A 14,354-nucleotide genomic window follows, 5' to 3' on the forward strand; every position below is an offset into this window, starting at 1 on the left:
TGGGACACTATATCCGGCACCTATAACTTAAAGGAGAAGTTGATAAGGCTGATAGAGTCCAGTGGTCCAGTCCAAAGTTGTCTGGCTTCAAGACATAAATGCATGGTGGAGGAAATCTGCTTGAAATATAAAAGCTTTATGTTCTCTTTGCTCAGGCTGTGAGAGCCTACCTGAGGCCATCACTCGGTGGGAAAGCCTGCTTCCCATCATGGAGCAGTCACCTTAAAATCCGTATTTCTAATGGATTTGCTGGACTGGGAGCTTTGAACCACAACCTGTCCCCACTTATTGGTCAAGGTTTCTCTTTCCTAATGTGTATCCGTGTTGGAGGAAGATCTTCAGAGTCCTTTTAAGGAAGATAAAACAAATGGACAGAGATGCCTGCACTCACCTTCCTTTTAAGAGCCAACATGCAGAACACAAAAGAGGTCCAACATGTCCTCGACCTGTTCTTCACTGTTATCTTTGCTTGGGGGTCCACTGTGACAGGATGGGGGTCCTTGTTTTGAGAGGCTTCATCTCCTGCACTTATATTGTGCTTAATTTTTTTTTTTGTCAGAGTTTGAGCAGATTCTATTCTGTGGCCATTTCAACTTTGATCTGAAATGTAGTCTTTCAGATTTTTGTTACCCAAACATTCAGTTCTTTATCATCCCAGAAAACCATCTTTTCATAGATTGAGGATGATTAAAGACTTTTTTCAGTGTCTTACACTTGATCTTAATGAGAATTTTCCACAGGAGTGTAAAATGTTTGGTCTAGTCCCTGAATGACCTAGTCCTTACTTCCTCTTTCTTTTTAAAATAAATGGAAATCTATGACCACTCCACCAGCCCTCTTCAAACTTCTGCACAGTGTACCTTCCCAGATCTCTCTGTATCTGTTCGGTAAGGAGTTCCCTACAGCTCACTCCATGCTCACTGGATGTGCTATCTCTGGGAATAGTAACAGGGCTAAGAAAACCCCTAGTGTGAGAGATAAACATATCCAAAACTGAGTGTCAGTATACAAATTGCTAAGCACTCTTGCAGAATTAAAGTTTTACTTCGTGCTACCTTGAGTCAGAGTGAAGGAGGGTTTCAGTACAGAATCAAACTAGGACTTTCTATTCATATGTGCCTGTATCACTGGGCCATGGGCAAGATCAGCCCTAGGGAAGAGATAATATAAAATAGAAAGGACCCTGGGCCATGAGAGACCCCAACCACAATCTGAGGACTGAGGGAAGTCTCTGTCTGGCCTTGGATGCTGGGCAGGGCCACAGATTTTGACTCAGGAGAGGTAACTTAAGCAGATCCCGGACCCATAACTCAGCCCAACTACAGGATGGGAAAAGTTCCACTCAGCTTATTGGGTGGGAGAGCTTCCAGGGCCCTGTTAGCTCCAGAGGAGACCTGCCTTAGGTGGAAACAGAGGGGTGAAGCAGAAGACTGGCCTTCAAGTCTTCAGCCCTGGTACCCAGGCTTCCTATCTGTGAGGTCACAAGGGAATCTGGAGAGGTGGAGCCCGGACACAGTCAAAAGTGAAAAGAAGGAGGCAGATTCTTTATCATGGCTAGTGATAGATGGCTTTTAGATGGCTAATAAAATTCAAGTTCGTCATGGTGGAAACACAACTTTCCATTTTCAACTTGTCCACGCCCCAACTTGTCCCCCAAGTCCTGCGCAGTTCAGGAGATGGCACCGTCATCACCATGATCCACCCAGATCCACAGCCCGCAGATCCAGGAGACACCTTGTGTCTCTCTCCACTGAAATTCCCCATATCCAGCTAGACTTCCAACACACTCCAAATCCATTGGCTTCCTTCTACCTCTCTTCCTGCCCCCAGAAGTTTACGCCATCAGTGAAATAATCACCCAGCTGACCCCTGCTTCTATTCTCTGTAAGACTCCATAGAGTGGTCAGAATGATTTTTGGAAACACAAACCATGTGGTGTCATTTTCTGGTTCAAAACCTTCCCAATGGTTCCTTGTCACACTCAGGATAGGCTTTACATGGATCTCTGAGGCCTGTTCCCCGCCAACCTCTCTAAAGTCTTTCGGTATCCATCATAATTCTTTACTCCACTCCAGTCCCATCAGCTTCCTCTCTGTTCCCTGTAACAAGAGTACCTCGGGGCCTTTGTACATGCTGATCTCTCTATCTTAAATTCTCTTGTATCTGATTGTTTATGGCTGTCTTCTTTTAATTTAGATCTCAATTTGGATGTAAGCTCCTCGGTGTGACCTTGTGTGATTACATTACATTACGTAGTTCTCCGGCCGTGCACACTGACTTCCATGCTCTATTTTGTCATGGGTATTATTATCATCTAAAATTATTTTTACCTTACATTTGTTCATTCACTTATTCATTATAATCTGCCCTCTAGGTCCAAATATAAGCTGCATGAGAGCAGGGACTCACTTTCATTGATTCTTCTGTTTCTGGCACATGAGACAACACATGGCATGTAGTAGAGATTGATGCTTTACACAAAGTTTTAAAACTTCTCACCCCATGCCCTGAAGCATGATCTAGGTTTCCAGAGAATCCTGATGACTGTGTCTCCTTGGAAGGGAGGACAGCGCACTATTGAGTAGTGCAGATGAGTGGACAGGGTGTAACCACAGAGATCCAGTCTTTTATAAAAAGACCAAACATTTATCAGCACCGAAAGAGTTTTCCTCCCTCCTAATAAGTGTCAATGATTTACCATATAAGAAAAATTTGTAGATAAATCTTGGTCCAGGAAAGAAGTGGGCTAGAGGGTCTAGTTTTCTCCTGGAATCCAAGTTAAGAGTATTTCTGACTACCAGGCAGAGGTTGATGGTGCTGAGAATTTAGAATTCTTCACTAAAGGCTCTTCTCCAAGGCTCTGAAGAGGGATCTGGTGATTTCTTTGTGTGGTCATGTAAATATGTACAATGTTAAAAGTAAGGAATAATTTTGCTTATCAGTCAGGCTACTTCTTTCCTACCCTGTTGGCTATGTTGGAATGCTGTAGGCATCATCATGTTGGCTGGTGCTGGCTGGTGTCAGAAGGCTGCAGGCATCGTTCTGACTTACTGAGGGGAAGTTGGGAGAAGAGTGCGTTTGGGAGAGCTGAGTGAGATCTGTTAATGTGACTCATTGTCCACGCCATGTATGGTTAGATTGTGATGCCATCCTGGCTAGGATGGTCTTCCAGGATCATTTGTACTACAGACTGTACTCTGGCAGGGACCAGAGATGAGATCCAACCTGAATATGTCTGCTAGTCTTTGGCAGCTGAAAATCACAGATAAGGAAGGAGAAAGATGAGGCCAGAAAGGGGTGAAGGGAGGGCAGGGACAAGGGGAAAAAATGAGAACCGAGACCTGTCATGTAAAGGTGCAAGATCCCAATGATGAATGTAACTGTGCTGTATACCTAGAATGTACCAATAAATTCAATAAAAAGAAAAAAAAAAAGATGAGGCCAGAAACCAGTCTGTGGAAAATGCTTATATGGATGATATGTTTAATTTATAAATGGCAGGTTTGTTTCTCATTGGCATTTAGTCAAAATGAAGTTCTCTCCTATAAGGAACTTACTCAACATTGCAGCATGCACTATTAAAGTGCCCCCTACATGAAGAGAATGTAGACTATGAGCGCCTTTGCATATCTAGGACATAGAACTGTACCAGTTCTACCAATAGGATTATGCTGGTAGGAAGTCTCATATCCTGTGCAGCCTGAGATCCCATCTTAGTGCTCTTGACTTGTCTTAATAACTTATCAGACACATCTGAGCGTGAGTGCTGCTTCCAGGAGAGAAAGGAAACCTGAAATTATCTCTAATGCAACCAAGTAGCCCGGAGAGACACATATTACAGAGATGCATCTGTACAAACTCATCAAGTCCCTATTTGTAGTTGAAGAATAATTCGATTAGGTGATTAAGTAGCTTAACAAAACATAGAGGCAATTTAGAAATGTACTTGGATTTCTCTTGCTATGCTTTAATTTAATATGCCTGGATCAATTTTGTGTATTTTTTTCAGAATTATTAATCATCCATGAATTCAAATTTTGTATTTCAGTGGAATTAAAAAATGTAAGTGGATGGAAGATAATACTGGCTGAGATATTCAATGTCAAAAGATATACTCTTAATATAACAAATATAAATAAAACATCTGTTAGTTAAAAATGTGGAGATAAGGAAAGAATCATGATAGACAAGAATAGACAGATATTAAAGTGGACAGAGATAAAAAGACAATTATGAGAATCAGGACATTCCTAAACAGAAAGAACAAAAGTTAAAGAGGAAAATAATGGCAAAGAGTAAGGTAATTTGTACTCTCAACAGAACATACACAAAGGTCAATGGAGGCTTTGTTTTGATGAATTTCTTGTGCCATATTATTGTGTTTTGTTAAAACAAGGGGTAATTTCATGCAACTTGAGTCTGTGAATGATCAACAGTTTTTTTTTTTTTAAAAACATAAAATTCTTCATGACACCCAAGAATATCATGTCAAACTGGTTTATGAATGTTGTCAATTTAAAGACTTAGGATTAATCTCACACAATAAAAGATGAAGTGTTGCGAAAATCTTACAGATCATATATGGAAGGAACTTTATAGAGATTTCCCCAAGTTTGTTAATACAGTGGTCCCCCCTTGTCCAAAGTGTGTCACCTGAAGTCATGGACAGTACTGAACTTTATAGCAACTAAGTATTTTCCTATGTATATGTAACAGGGCACAATTTGATTTCTGAATTGGCACAGTAGAAATCGTCAACAATGATGAGCAATAATACAGAATAATTGTCATAACAAAATAGAACAAGGTGTGTGAATGTGGTGTCTCCCTCTATCTCGAGTATGCTTATCCTTCTTATGATGATGTGAGCCATCCGATGGCTACACGATGAAAGGTCATGCCATAGGCATTGTGTTATAGTGTTGGGGTTTGAAGTAAGACTTAATTAGACTTGAGGGCTGCAACATTGTGGCCATCCATCTGATAACGGAGACAGACACTAAGTGACTAAGGGGCGGTGGTGTACGGGGCACGGACACGCTGGACAAAGGAGTGACTCATGTCGCAGGTGGGCCATATCCGGATGTTGGGAGACTTCATCACACTGTAATTTAAAGTGCATGAATCACTTGTTTCTTCAATTTTCCGTGTGATATTTTCTGTCTGCGGTTGACACGGGTAACTGAAACTCTGGGAAGCAAAACCAGGGATAAGGGAAACTGCTCTGACCCTGAAAATTTACAGAACATTCCTCATAACAAGTTTTAGAGATGAAACTTTTTCAAAACTATCCATAATGAAAACTAGCTAGTGTCAGGGGTTGGAGCTGGGGAAAGGACTCACTCATTTGCCTGTTCTCTCTGTAGAGTATATGTGAGGTTGTTGTTGTGTGAAGGAGGTGATCAGAGTAGGCAACATGGGAAGAAACATTGGAGAAAGTTGATAGAAATAGAGTTTGTGGTTTTTATGCTATTTGTCAGCTTTTAAAATTTTATAGTTTATGTTGATTTATTTTCTCATTCTAAAGAAACATTCACTCTTGAACCTATTCTTCCTTCTTTTTGATATTGGGGATTGAACCCAGAGCCACACTGAGCTACATCCTCAGAACTTTATTTTTCTCTTTGAGACAGGGTCTCCCCACGTCACTAAATTGCCCACGGTAGGCTTGAACTTGCGATTCTCCTGCCTTAGCCTCCCAGAGTACTGCGATTACATGTGTGTATTCATGTATTTCTCTTCTTTACTGGGACCCAGAAGTAACAAACCGTATGAACTTCAGGCCACAGGAATCCTGAAGAAGCTTCTTTCCCAGTGATAGGAAGTTGTAATGGGGATCTCTGTAGCCCTTGAGATGAGGAACATGGGATACACAGCTCTTCTAACAAGGCCTAGTGACCAAGGAGGTAGGACTTTTTTTTTTTCATATAATGTACTATATAAAATTTATAGTTGTTGAAACAATTAGCTATCCTTTGACCAACAAGAGCTCTATTCTATGACATTACCCATGAAAATCACAAAGACAGGAGCTTTTCACCAATCTGTTTCAGAAGACTGTTTTTGTTTCCTGGTATATTGGACTGTCCTCCCCACTGCTCCCCAACATTTCTTCTTGGATTCTCAGAACATGACTGCTGGGTTGTGTGGTGCTGTCACAAGCCGAGGAATGCCTGAGGCCACCAGACAAAGAGAAACTCCCTCCTGGAGGACTGGGGGCAGGAGGCCCTGCCTATACTCTGATATCCCACTTTTAACCTCCAGAACTGTCAACACTCTAATGCCTCATTTCTAACCTCTACAGCTGCCTATGAATAGCTTTATGTAGTGTCCAGCCACTACGTGTGTGTATTTGTTACAGCTGACCTTGGAAACTAATACACCTGGTAGCTTGCGTACTTTGAGTGAGAGGGTGCTGCTAGAAAAAAAAAATTCCTGTTCCCTCGTCCCTCCATTCTCCATTTTGCTGCAAAATGAAGATTCATGTGCTTGTATTACATGCAAAGTGTAGTACAGTCAACGATGGGGGATAGAAAGAGCAATCTGACACAACCCTGACCTCCTGGAGCTTATGAGCAGGCAGAGATATGGGCATGGATTAAGATATGACTGCTTCTCAGAGGGAAAAAAAGCAGAGTAGGGTTTAAGACCACATTTCCCACGGTTCTTCCTGTGGTGGCCAGATAACTGGTTACGGGGGCATGAGTATGGGATTGAGTCAACAGTAAACCCGAGAAAGGCTTAGTGCAGAAGAGAAGGGGCGGGAGGGAGGAGGAAATGGACTTTCAACATTTTCCATGAAGATGAAACTCTGAAGATGGGGAAAAAATGTCTAAAAACGATCTTGCAGAAGGATTTTTGAGCGAAGTACTATAGAAATTGTCTGGGGCTGTGTTTTTGTCAAAACCAACCATAAATTTCTCCATTATTACCCAAAGCTTTAAGAGTGAGACTGACGCTTCTTTGACGTGACGTCTCAGCGACACCTAAGGATCACGAGGCCTTTGGCTTTATGTAAGTTAGCCGTGGAGAAGAACATTCATAACAGAAGGTTTATGTGAGCTTGGCAGGAGAGGCACTGTGCCAGGGCAACAGAGAGGACAGAGAAGATGAAGCTGTGTCCTATTTGGGAGTTAATCCTTGTTTCCCTAGGGTTCCCCCTCAAGCGGATGCAAGCTCACCTCAAAGAAGTAGCTGGTTGCAGAGGGAGCAGCCATTTTTCTGGTGGTTATTGTGATAACTGGTACTAATACGGGTCCCTTCCCTTCTCTTTCTCACCCCACCAGCCACAAGCAGGAAACAGGTAGAGCCCACCAGCTATAGAACCTGCTCTTAGACTCTTAGCTTCATCAAAGTATCACAAACCCCCCTACCTATGTTTCTTTCTACTTCAGGCATGACCTCGGTGTGGCCCCCACAAATCCTTCCTTCCCATTACCCCTCCTTTCTACTCTTGGATTTTGTTTCCACAGCATCTAAACATATCCTTAGTTGCTAATGCGGTATGTTATTTCTGAGGTTTATATTTTATAAAGTACACCATACAATTAAATCCCAAGGCCCAGGTGGTTCAGGGAATGTTTCACATGTTCTCTTCTTTGGGATCAAGGAGGAGGGACTAGTCTTGAGAAAAGAAAATCCTTTCACATCTTGGCCATGTCCCTGATACAGTTTGACCACACTGTGAAGGACTCCTGAGTGGTTATGGCCAATGTCACTTGACTGAATCATCTCCCTGCCCAGATGATGAACCTATGGGATTGGGGTTGTTCCCAAACCAGAGAATTTGAGACTACAAATTTAGGTCCCTGGGGAGTTGGCTGCAACCGTCTGCTTTCTTGGAAACCAATGAGCAGAAGGCAACTGTCGATTGGGTTTCCTTGGTACCGGGCCCCACTGACATTCTAAACACAACGCTGAACTGAAAATAAACTCCCAAATGATGTCAGAGTCAGGCAAGCGCTGTCCCCTGAGAATTGCTTAAGGCCAATTCTTGATTCTTTTATCTTCCTCCTCTTTCCCAGGAAACGTGTCCTCTTCTCTTCATGGCTCAAAGTTCACACAACCAACGTCTTCCACTGCAGCACACCTCTACTGAACTTAAATCACTTTCACAGTGGAGGGAAGGGTTTAGACCCAGCCCTGAGCCCCAGGGGGTCACTTTCCACTCTGTCTTGATTGTTCCCATATGCAGAGAAGAGGTGTAAAGTTGTAGATTTCTCCACACTGTGATAAGGAGAAATCTGATGAGGAGAAGGCTTTGTTTTCTTCTACAGAACCAGTGGTTCTGATAATTTATGGTATAATACCTCTAACTCTAGGTACTGTTGGCAATTTTAGCAGTGTAGCATGTTCCAAAAGTCCTGTATCTGTTTTACAAGCAGTGATTAACTTTATGTGTCAAGCTGATTGAGCTAAGGGTTGCCCAGCTAGCTGGCAAGACATTGTTTAGGGTGTGTCTGTGGGCGTATTTCTGGGAGAGATTGAAATCCGTGAACTACTTAAGAAGGTCCACTAGCACCAATGTGTAGGCATCGACCAATCTGTTGAGGGCTAAGACAGAATTAAAAGGTAGCAAAAGGTATATTTGCTCTCCATTCCTGAGCTGAAATCATCATCTTTTCCTGCCTTGAAGACTTATACCAGTTGCCTCCCAGGTTCCCAGTCCTGAGAATTATGCCATCCACACTTCTGATTTTTAGGTATTTGAACATGGAGTCAGTTGCACTACTGGCTTTCCTGGCTCTCCAGTGTGCAGATGGTGCACAGTGGTACTTCTTGGCCTCCATAACCGTAAGTTGCAATTCCTACAATAAATCTCTTCTGAAGTGTTTGTCTCTAGCCTGTTGGTTCTGTTTCATTGGAGAATCTTGATGGCTGCACTAAGTAATAAAAGGCTGTGGGGTTACTTCATGGAATAGCTCTGGGAAAGCCAATCGCACTGTATTCACAAATGATGCCCCCAAATCATGCATAATTGCAGGTACCAAGGACATGGTGAGAATCACTATCTTTAAGTTTCCCAGTTCTTTGATGAATGTGCTGATCTCCTAATTTCTCTCTCCAGGGACACGATGGTGTTCGTGGTGTACTGTTTTACTAGAGGAGGGAAACTGTAGTGGCTTCTCCTTGGCCTTTCTAACCTAGCTCCTTCTTTGTGGGTTAGGACAGCAGTATCTGGATTCGGTGAGTTTTTCTTCTTCTTTTTGTTTTGTACTGGGGATCGAACTCAGAACCTTGTGCTTTCAAGGCAGGCAGAGGAACCACTGAGCTAAATATCCGGCCCTGTGAGTTCTTGACTATATATTTATGGCCTATTCAAGATATGATTGAAAAATATCCTGAATATTTAAATTTAAAAATTATTACCATAAACGTCACATGGAGGTTAATTACCTTCAAAATTTCCCCCTTCACTTCAAACACATTCATCCCATCATTTTTGCCACCTTCTGAAGCAGTTCTGGATGTCCTCTTTGGCATCTTTAGTTGTGCTGTTATGGCTGTACCTGACTTGATTTAAAAGGTTTACTTTTCATGATCATTTTGATTTTAGAGAGGGCCAGAAGTCAAACAGTGCCAGATCTGGTGAATATTGTGGATAAGGACAGGCTGGAATGTTTTTATTTGATAGAAATTGCTGTAAACATTTTGCATCAATTCAGGGCATCCAGGCAGCCGTGAAAAGCAAGCACCTCATGAGAGAGGACTTCCAGAAGTGTTCAGAAACTGGCAACAAGTATGGGATAAGTGTGTTTGAAGTGAAGGGGAGCATTCTGAGGGGGTTAATAGCATTTGTGATATCTTCTGTAATACATTTTTAAAAACTTAAACCTCCACCCTAAAATCGATCATCCCTTGTGTTGAGAAATTCCAGGATGGATGTAAAGTTTTCACTGGGCTTACTGTGAAACAAAATTGAATAGAAATCCTGTTGTCACTTGACTCTTTAAGCCGTTTACAGTAGACTCTGAGTCCTAGGATTTGGCATTTAATTAAGGCCAGGGTCTAGTAATTCCTCAGATATGTATTTACCTAGTAAGAAGGCAGAGGACCTTTTCAGAAAGATGTGCAGTGCATACCTTAAATATTATTATATAAGTCATGGCTCCTCCTTTAAGGGTACTTAGCCAGTGCTCTTTTCAAAGGACTTTAAGTTTGTTTAGATACACACATTTCCATGGGGACTGCAACAACATTAGTGGCATACTATATTCATCTCAGACCCGGAACTAAGCAAGTCAAATAGGTCTTTGACATAATGCCAATTTATTTAGGGTCTAAGGTACCCGAGGGAAAGTGTATTTTTCAAAAGCCCCTTAAGGTCAGAAACTGCAGCACTGGCCAGGTATGGTGAGCACACCAGTAATCCCAACCCTCAGGAGGCCGAGGCAGGAGGATCACGGTGAGTTTGAGGCCAGCCTGGGCTATGCAGTGACTTCAAGGACAGCCTGAACTAGTGAGATCCTATCTCAAAAAAAAAAAAAAAAAAAAAAAAAAAAAAAAAAAAAGAAAGAAACTGCATCATTGCTGCCTATTCTGAAGACCACCTTACCTTGCAGCTACAGACAGTATTCCGCCAATTGGCCACAGCCTAATGAGAGGCTCCTCATCTTGGTGAAATCAGTGACCCTCTTTCACCTGGAACTTCTTCCTTCTGCCTTCCCCGTCCATGGAGAAATGCCATGGAAGCACTTTTCACTGACGTGTGCACTTTGTTCTTCAACAGAAGTAAAAACAGGTGTTCAGATTGACATGGTAATTATCAGTAGGGGATGAATGATTGGTCACATATGATAAATCCATTCTAGCATTCTTATCCCTAAAAGGCTTTGGGTGCTTTCCTTTACTAAAATCATGAGACTTCTGGAATTTTAACTTCTTTTTGTCATTGTTGTGTCCACTTTTCCATCAACAACTCCCTTGTGCTCAAGTTAGACAATGAACCCAGGACCACCGGAAAGATCCCCTGTTGATAACTTCACCCAGATTTTTACATTGCATATTAAATATGTTCCTAGTGGGTGATGATGGATGCGTATACATTTGGCACTTAGTAATCTCTCTGGATCCAGCACTCTTTACCCTCTTTACTCTGCCTTACTTTTGTCTGGATCACTTATCACCATCAGTAGTTACACAACACTTATCACCAAGTTACATGTGTATTTCTTTTTTCTTTTCTTTTTCTTGTACCAGAGATCGAACTCAGGACCTTGCTCTTGCGAGGCAGGCGGCAGAACAACTGAGCTAAATCCCTGGCCCACATGTGTGTTTCTTTGTAGTCTCTTTCTCCCTGACCTGTGAAATCCAGGAAGGCAGAGACTTTGCCATTAATTTCATTGTTGAAATGCATAAGATTCTAATAAGATTACTGACATTTAGAAATTTGAAGAAAGGAGCTAAAGGTGTAGGGAAGGTGTGATGCGTAGGGGAAGAACAAAAAGGGAAAAGAAAAAACTGTGAGAGAATGAAAAGATGAAAATAAAGTGTTTGTAGATGGGGAGGGGAGGAGGGGGTGAAGGGAGGGCAGAGGTAAGGGGAAAAAATGAGAATCAAGACTTGCCATGTAGAGGTACATGATCCCAACAATGAATGTAACTGTACTGTATCCCTAAAATGTACCAATAAACTCAATTAAATTAAAAAAATTTCATTGTAGAAACTTCAGTATCTGGCACCTAGTAGGACCTAAATAAATATTTTGCATGCATGAATGAATCTATTCCTTTTGTCTGTCTTCTGCTAAGTAAGGCTTAATTTGGAAAGGTGTTACGCTGCTAAAAATGTTTAAGATGTCTCTGTCAGGCTCCGTTGGGACAGAGATGAGCTGCGTCTATTGGTATATAGTAGGTGTTTAATAAATATTTGTTTTATAAGTGGAAATGAGTGAGTGAGTGAATGAGTGAGCAAATACCCACTTACCTATAAAAACTCACAGTATCTGCAGATATGTTGGAGAATGAGCTATTAAGAAGCAAAGAGAATAGAGGTTCACACATATTTCTGATCCAATGTCAAAGAGCTAAGCATCAAAACCACTGCCTATTCACGGTCTTATATTATTACCATCGCAGAAGAGGAACATCTGAGAGACAAGAGTAACATTTTACTGTTATCATAATTAATACTTGGCACCAGCTTAATTAAGATCTAATTAAGTTTAATTAAGATTTCTAGTAGTTGAACTTCAGAAGTTTGATAGTAACTATAGAAACACTAATGTCTCCGCACTGCTAGCTATTCTATTATTATTCAAACCTCTAGCAAAAGTTTAGGTTCCAAGTATAACATGCTTTTCCTGCCATTATCTAGCTAAGGGATCTCTCAGTGTGGCCATGCACTGAGTAATGATGTGTGAGCTGACGGCAGCCCCCATATCTGACCTTGGTCCCGTGAGAGTACATTAGCCAGTGACATCGTGGACACCACAGTTCGAGGAAGTGCACTCTAAGATAGTTGCACGGCGATGAATCATTCAACGATGCACTTTCTCAGAACATGAGCAACGCATGACTGTGTTCAAATAAAATATCAGCTTATTTCCCTGTGGCTACTTGAAAATTGTTAGCTCTTACAATAGACACCGAATATGACAGTATTCACTTCTCCCATAATAAATATGCATTCTATCAAACAGCTGATTATCAGCTATAGGGCGTGGCTGTTTCCAAAAAATTAAGCAATACTAAGGATGAGTACCTTTATTTGAAAATGAATATTAAAATTAATTTTTAAAACTTGGCTTGTTTAAGTTACTGATGCTCACAGATAAGATGTTGATCGCTGCGGGCAGGCAGTAGTTTGTCACACATACATTCAGAGTTGTTGGAGATGACATTAAAGAAGTCAAAGTCCAAGATTAGGTCAAAGCTGATGCTAATATTGAGTCAGATTCGGAGGTAGAAGCTGAGATGGATGCATTCCTATACTTTGCATTGCTATGGAGCTTTGTGAAATGTTTTTACAAATTGTATCTCCTCAAACTGCTGCTGGAAGAGGGTGGAGGGAAGGTATCTTTCATGAAATCTGTCTAGTACATGAGAAGACAAGTTGCAAGACTTTCAGAGTTGCTCTGTGACAGAAAATGGGTTCTCTGTTCAGTGCTCTGTGTCACGGGGTCCATCACAGTTTTAATGAGGGCTCCCTGCAAAGCAAAACCCACACCGAAGACGTGTGCAAGGCTGTGTGCAGGTCATTTGCTTGGGAAGGAAGTGGTCTTAGGAACTGGAAGGAGGGAAATGGGCAGTAAAATGGGGATGGGAGATGCCAGTTGAGCTGGACTCTACATCGGGTGGTGTTTAGTACTGGACAGGATGAGACCTTCCAAGATGCCTATGGACTGAGCCTCAGAATTTTCCAAAGGAAGAAAGAGGAAGCATCTAAATGTTGGATCACAGGTGACCCTGAGGCATGACTTCCCATCCCTGCTCATGTGAGAGTCTGGGGGCCTCTTCCCATGACAAAGCTTCAGGAGATCCTAGGACAGGAAGTGAGAAATATGGTCAAGGACTTATTCTGCAGCCAGAGTCCCAGGGTCAGAATCTCAACACCGTCCCCTGTGCAACCTTGAACAAATTATTTACTTCCTCTGTTCCTCCTTTACTCTACTTGGAAAATGGCATGAGAGTAACAGTCACTGCTTCGTAGGGCTTGTCTGGCTCAATACCTTAATATGTCTGCACATAGGAAATGCTCAGTGCATGTTTGATGTCACTACTGGGAGAACTGTGTGCTTCTTACTCGTTAGGGTTAGGAATCTGCGCATGCTGATGAGAACAGTTGGGAGTCCTGCCACACACTGAGCACTGAGCCCTGAGTGACAGGTACACCCTGGCTTCCAGATGATGACTCCTCCACTCAGGACCTGTATCACTGGAAGCAGGTGGCTTTCACTGACATTCAGGTGTGGGTGTAGCTGACTGAATGACCACACTCTCTTAACAGTTACCAGGCGGAAGAAGAAAGTGCTTTGGCACTGCCTGCCTGCCTAGCCTCAGTCACCAAGAACACTCACATCAGATGATGACAGTTGATTCTGTAGGGACTTAACCATAGACTTCTGCAATTTACATTATTTAATAATTTGACAGGGTTGTAGAAATACAGGCTTAGACTTTCAGATTCACATTTCCCTCCTGGCTTTCCATTACCAGCTTGAGGAGGGCTGTTCTATATAACACAGGAAGAATATGTCCACCCCTCAATACTTCTTGGGAATTAATGAAATAATGTTCTTCTACCCTGAATATAGTGTGGGGCTCTCAGAGGGCCTCCAAGAAATAGAAAAATTTGAACCGGATAATAGTATCAAAATCATTATTACATAGAGTTGTAAGGAGAGAGAGATGAAA

The sequence above is a fragment of the Fukomys damarensis genome, unplaced genomic scaffold (assembly GCF_012274545.1).
Source record: "Fukomys damarensis isolate Sample0158 unplaced genomic scaffold, DMR_v1.0_HiC HiC_scaffold_23, whole genome shotgun sequence".
Classification (NCBI taxonomy): Eukaryota; Metazoa; Chordata; class Mammalia; order Rodentia; family Bathyergidae; genus Fukomys; species Fukomys damarensis.